Genomic DNA, 6,328 nt, shown 5'->3' on the forward strand with positions numbered 1-6,328 from the left:
CAGAGGCGGCGTTCAGCCATATGTGAATCTGTCCCATAACTCTGGCTGGTTTTGCGCCCGGGTTTGCTTTAAAACACACGCGGTCGTGTTTTTCTCGGTGTTAATTAGCGAACGAGCTCACCAGCAGCCGTGTGTGTGTGTGTGTGTGTGTGTGTGTGTGTGTGTGTGTGTGTGTGTGTGTGTGTGTGTGTGTGTGTGTGCAGGACTGTCGGCTCCTGAATCACTTACGTGACAGACATGTTTATGCACCTATGATGTCACATTCGACATGTTATACTCTGGTATTACGTTAAAGTGGCTAGCTAGAGGTAGCATCTAGGGTCGAAACTGAGCGTCTGACAGCGATTAGCTTGTGACACTAGCATGTGCGTGATGTGGCGCCACCCGCTGGCCACCAACGTGTGGGGATGTATTGGAAAGACCTCTGCGGCGGCTTCTTTAAAGGAAGCTCACCTTCGGCGCTAATTGGACGGCTCGTCCTCGGACGGGCGCTCAGGTGGAACATGTCATTCAGTCCGGTTCCGCTCAGGTTAACGAGATGAATCTATTTCGCAAACGAGCGAGTCAGCGTTCTTCGTAAAAGTCCTCTCCGCAAAGATGACAACCCTATTACTCACTTCCTGTGTCCCACAGGGTCAAGCGTGACTCGATCCAATCAGAGCGCGTGCCAATTAGACGCCTGAACTGGCATTTAATTACGGCTCTGAAGAGCCTGACGAGCCTTTAATTAGCGGGACATTAACGGAGCTGATTGTTCATTAACAGCGGAGCATATTTAAGGAGATAAGACGCGATTGTTCGGGACGCTGGTGAAGAGTCCGAGAGAAAGGCTGAGCAGAATTAGATGACCTGCTACAGGAGGCGAGCTAACGTCGGATAACGATGCTAACAACGGCCGCGTCGGGTATATCAGCTGCTCCATTGGTCAATATAGCTAATCGGTACTTAGCTAATCTGCTTTGATGCTTTTATCTACCCCACAGCTCGTGGTTTCAGCCCTAGAAGCTGAACCTTCTGTTTTGGTGGAATATGTCCTTATCCTCATCGGACACTGAGGTGTAATTCAAGGATTGCGGTCTCATTCTGTCCAGCAGGGGGCGCACCGCTGCAGTCGGACTGAAGGTCGGGGCTTGATCGTCCTGATCCATCTTGACCCGCGTTCATCTGCTGTAGATGTTCCCTCGGGAAGGAGCGTTCCAACAGTTCTGGCTCCTCATTTCACGCTTCATTTGCCAACACACTCTCCCAAAACACTGAGTGTGCATCACAATACGTGCGCGCGTGCGTGTGTGTGTGTGTGTGTGTGATGAGGGTCGTTCTGTGTCTCCATATTCATAATCCCTCTCTCTCTCTGCCTCTGTGTGTGTGTGTGTGTGTGTGTGTGTGTGTGTGTGTGTGGCCGAAAAACATAAAAACCCAAATTAACGGAACATAGATGGACAGTAACACACACATCCTCACATTTCTACCTTATGGGGACCTTCAGAAACGTGATGCACCCCCCATCCCCTGGGCTAAAGCCCAGTTCAAACCAGGTCCCAAACATACATTTAAAGTTGTGAGGACCGGCCAAAATGTCCTCACTTTGCTAGTAGAATGAGTATTTTGTTACTCAACATGTAGGAAGTACACGAGCACACACACACACACACACACACACACCCCCACGCTGGAGGAGGTGTTGTGTTACTGCGAACATCAAGGCAATTACCTTCTTCTCTCCCTCTATTGCATGAATATGGCTGGCAGACATGCAGTAAACGCACATTATGTGTCTGTCAGAGGAGGTTCGGCCGTTACTGCTGCTCGTAAAGCCCCCCCACCTCCATATCTGGCCTGCTCCGCAGCTACAGGGCAGAGCCAAGCCGGCGCTCCTCTTCATTGTTCCACCAAAGCGTTCCCACGGAGGGATGATGGAGTCCGACAGGACGCCGTCGTGATCCCGTCGACGTCCTCGTGCGCAGATTTAGGCGAAATTATACCCAGCGCGCTCCCAGGGGAGACACCATATTTACAAGTTCATTCAAAGTCATCGGAGATTAGTTTTACAGGACGGTGCGGAGGGAAGGGTGTGTGTGTGTGTGTGTGTGTGTGTGTGTGTGTGTGTGTGCGTGTGTGTGTGTGTGTGTGTGTGTGTGTGTGTGTGCGTGTGTGTGTGTGTGCGTGTGTGTGTGGGAGGGAGGTAAATTGGCTTTTGGAGGCGAGCTGAAGACAAAATATCAGGTCTGAGACGCTGGTCAGAAGATGAACACAAAAAGGGATGGGAGTGATGAGTACACACACACACACACACACTCACACACACACACACACACACACACACACACACACACACATACACGCCGTGGCCTTTTTTGGCCAGGTGAGATTGGTTCCATATTTCCTGTAGCAGGTTCAGGGGTCACGTCTGGAGACATTTCCTTCCCCTCCCTCCTCTGAGGGCCGTGGGGAGGACGCGTCTTCATCTTCTGTCCTCGTCCAACGTCCTCCTCGTCCTCCACACGTGTCCCGATGACACACTCGCTAGCGCGGTTAGCTTTAAAGTAGCCTTGGAATGCCCTCCGCGTCCGTTCCTGCGCGCAGCTTTTGCAAAAGTGACTCGGAGATAAGCAGATGCATGGGAGTCACTGCGTGCAGCCGCCGTGCACGGCTGACGTGCACGGCTGACGTGCACGTGATGCTGCTGCTGAAAGGTGCTTCCAGCGAGCTGAGGCCGGGCCCGCAGACAGGAAAATGTCGGACAGCTCCCCAAAGCTAAACTAGCATATTCGGAGCTACAGTATAAACAGATCAAAGCTTTTTCCGAACTGTCTTTGATTCAGACATTTTCAGCGTTGAGCTCAGACAGAGGGAACGGTCAGCGCTGACGGTCAGGACAGACGGTCCCACAGAAGTCCTCCTAATCAAAGGGCCGAAGCGGACTTTCTAATCCCACCCCGGCCCGGCGGAGATAGCGGAGGAGCCAGGTGGGGGGGGGGGGGGGGACAAGACAGGTGAGAGGGGGAGATAGGAGTGGACGGGAGAGTGGAGAGGAGGACGAGGACAGAGGGGAGACCCATTAGAGGACAATCATTGTCTATCAACATGAAGAATTACCCTTCTGTGTCCCTTTTGATGACACACACGCGCACACACGCGCACACAGGCGTGCACAGGCGTGCGCACGTGCAGCAACAGGAGCAGGTTGACCTGCAGGGGAGCTCTGATGGGATCTTCAGTGGGATTAACAGGGATTTAGCCTGGTGTAATGATATCTGAATGACTTGATTAGCTATCTGATAACACTCCGTTTGACCTCCACAGTCCAATAACAGCCAGTAACTCATCCTGCTGCACCCGGAGGAGACAACAAACAACAACAAAGGGGCTCCACCAAACCGGGGGGGGTAGGGGGGGGGGCAACTTTGGCATGATCTGCTCTAACAACCAGAGACGGAAGAAGAAGAATGACGACAGAAGAATGACGACAGTGAGACATTAGTGACTTATCAAAGACGCTGAGTGAGCATCCGTGGCCCCGTTGTTGCGTAATATTTATATAAAATATATGAAGCATGCATATTTAATGAGTCCCCCTCTTCAGAACAATCAGGCGGAGCTGTGCGGGTTCCACCAGTCCGGTAGAATCTGACTCCTTGGTCCGATATTTTGGGGTATTACAGACCCGGGGAGTGTTCCCTCAGGCGGTGACGCAACATTTAGGACGTTCATGCTGCCACGAGCGCGTGGACGGAGGCAGCGTTGGGCCCGGCGCCTGCTGCTCCACTGGGTCGGGAGCAGAAATAGGAAAGTTCTGCCGCTGCCTCAGCAGCTCTGGAAGCGGACCATCAATCAGCGGCGCGGCCTGTTTCTCCGGCTCGACAGTTGAGCGCAGGATTAGTTTTATTTATTTATTTAACTTTAACTAAAGAGAAGCTGAGCCAGGTGAGTGATGCAATGAGAATTCTGCTAGGTGAGTTCCCCAGATTATGACTGTGCGAAGGGAACGGGCCTCTTCCTGCATGGTGTGTTTCACCGGGAGGGAAGGGGCAGCACGGGGGCAGCAGGGGGGGCAGCAGGGGGGCAGCAGGCACCGTGATTTAACCAGGCAGCGTTCCTCGCCAAGGGTGCAGAAACTTACAGGCAGAGCTTCAGCAAAGATTAGAAATGAAGAGAAGCCAGGGCCGTGACTCACTGGCTGAGCTGCAACGCTCTTCCTTAAAATGTGCGCCAAGTTCCCCCAATTCAAATTTGTCATGAGTTCCCAGCAGATAATGATGATTAATGATGGCTGTGTTCCCTTATCAGTAATCGAGTTTTATGAATCCGGGCGCGGTTGTGACGAAAACAAAGGTCACCACAGTCAGCTGCGTGGAGCTCTGGCGCCCTCTCGTGGTCACACGTCGCATCTGCAGCACTTCGATTTAAATTGGCCGATTTCTTCACATGTCTGGAATAGATTCACCCCACATAGGCTGTGTACATGAAGTGCTCGTTCTGAGATGCCGAGAGGTTCTTCCACAATGAGCCTGTAGCATGAGGGTCAGTCTGTGAGGGATGGAAATTCCGCCCTGCCACTGCAGAAATGCTGCTATGATGAAGGTTGTGATGTTTTTTTTTAGTTCAACAGGTGACGCGAGTGCTGATTTTTTTTGACAGAGAAGCTTCCTAAGCATCAGTTCTGAAGCTTTCATTTTCAGTTTTGCATAATACGGGTTATTAAAATGAGCATTCACGGGTCCTCAGTCATTAAATTAGTTGAAAAAAATAGCCAGAAAAACAGCACAGCCAGGAAAAGATCCTGGACTCCTGCTGTGTGTGATTAATGAGACGTGCTCACAGCAGACAGAGAGAGCTTCATGCATCAGGTAAAACATCATATTTACATTTGACACACGAAAATTATGCCTTTTGGTGACTCTTGGTCTGCATAGATTTGCATAGTTTAAATAGAAGTTCCTTCACACCAAGGACACAACGTTGAGGATAATCATCAGAAAAAGCTTCCTTCCGTTTCCTGTATTTATTTATTTATTTATTCATACTTGTGGATTTCATTGTCTTACTGAATTTACTTAGTAAGATTGATTTGTTTTAACTGAAGGTCAAACGAGATGGTTTTTTTTTTAATGATATTCGGGCCAAGAAAAATGTGATAAAGGGGATAATTATTGTACACAAACAAGTTGAGAGACCGAAAACTACTGCCACCAGTTAGGCCACATTTGCGCACTGCTTCAGTGATTTCTGCACAAAATCTCGAACTTGCACCATCTGTCGATGCTTGACGTGCTGCATCATTCGATTTAATCAAGATGAACTTCATATAATAATGACAAATTGTTTTTAAGAGGATTTATTTGTTCTGGTTTCTGTCAGTGGGGCGATGCTGCCGCCTTGTGTTCAAAGGCAGAACTACACCGAGTTTTACATACAATCTTATTGAAGCTCTTTATTAAAATATATTATAAACACATACGTTAAGTTTATATTTAACTGGTACAAAAAATACAAAAAGAAACAATGAAGAAGTGTTTGTGTTGATGTGTCTAGTGTCACTTGTCTTCTCTCAGCTGGAAAAACAACAAATGATCCCATGAGATAATTAATAACAGTTTGACTCATAACCGGGATTAATCTGGTTGCCTCTCAAATTCATCATGTAGCAATCCGAGACATCGTCTGTGTGTGTGAGTGTGTGTGTGTGTGTGAGAGAGAGAGAGAGAGAGAGAGAGAGAGAGAGAGAGAGTTGAGGGTGAGTCACGGGGAGATCTTTTAAAATATGTCATTCATTTTTCACCACCGACACACCCCATAAATAAACTATAGTTAGAGACTCTGCTGGAGCTTAACAGCAAACAAACGTGAATGTTTCATGGCTGAAGTTGCTGCTTGAGTTTTGGCATTTGCAGAGGCCTGTTGATGAAGCGTGCACCTGAACGCACCACGGAGCTCTTCCAGGCTCCCCGGGAAGCTGTTGCTGCTCAGAACCGTCTTAAAAAAAGAAGAAAAAAACCCATTCCCCTTGTGCGACAGCCTCTTATGAAGGGAATAAACACAACACTCAAAGGTAAAGCTTTGGATTCTTTCAAATAAAAGATAAAACCCCGAGCAGAGATAGGGAGAAGAAAGATGACGCGAGGGGAAAAGTCAGGATTTAATCCTCTGCTTTCATCGAAAGCCAACTTTAAACGCACGAAGACGTGGAGGTGGCGCCAGATCTCAGGCTCCCCAACCTCTGGGGCGGTAGAAAACGCGACCTCGGAACACTTCTGCCCCGTCCTGGACCCTCCGAGTAGCGGTGTCTTCCGGGTTGAGGCTGTGAAGGGAGGGATGAGTCCAGTGATGC

The sequence above is a fragment of the Takifugu rubripes genome, chromosome 7, assembly GCF_901000725.2.
Source record: "Takifugu rubripes chromosome 7, fTakRub1.2, whole genome shotgun sequence".
NCBI classification, from domain to species: Eukaryota; Metazoa; Chordata; class Actinopteri; order Tetraodontiformes; family Tetraodontidae; genus Takifugu; species Takifugu rubripes.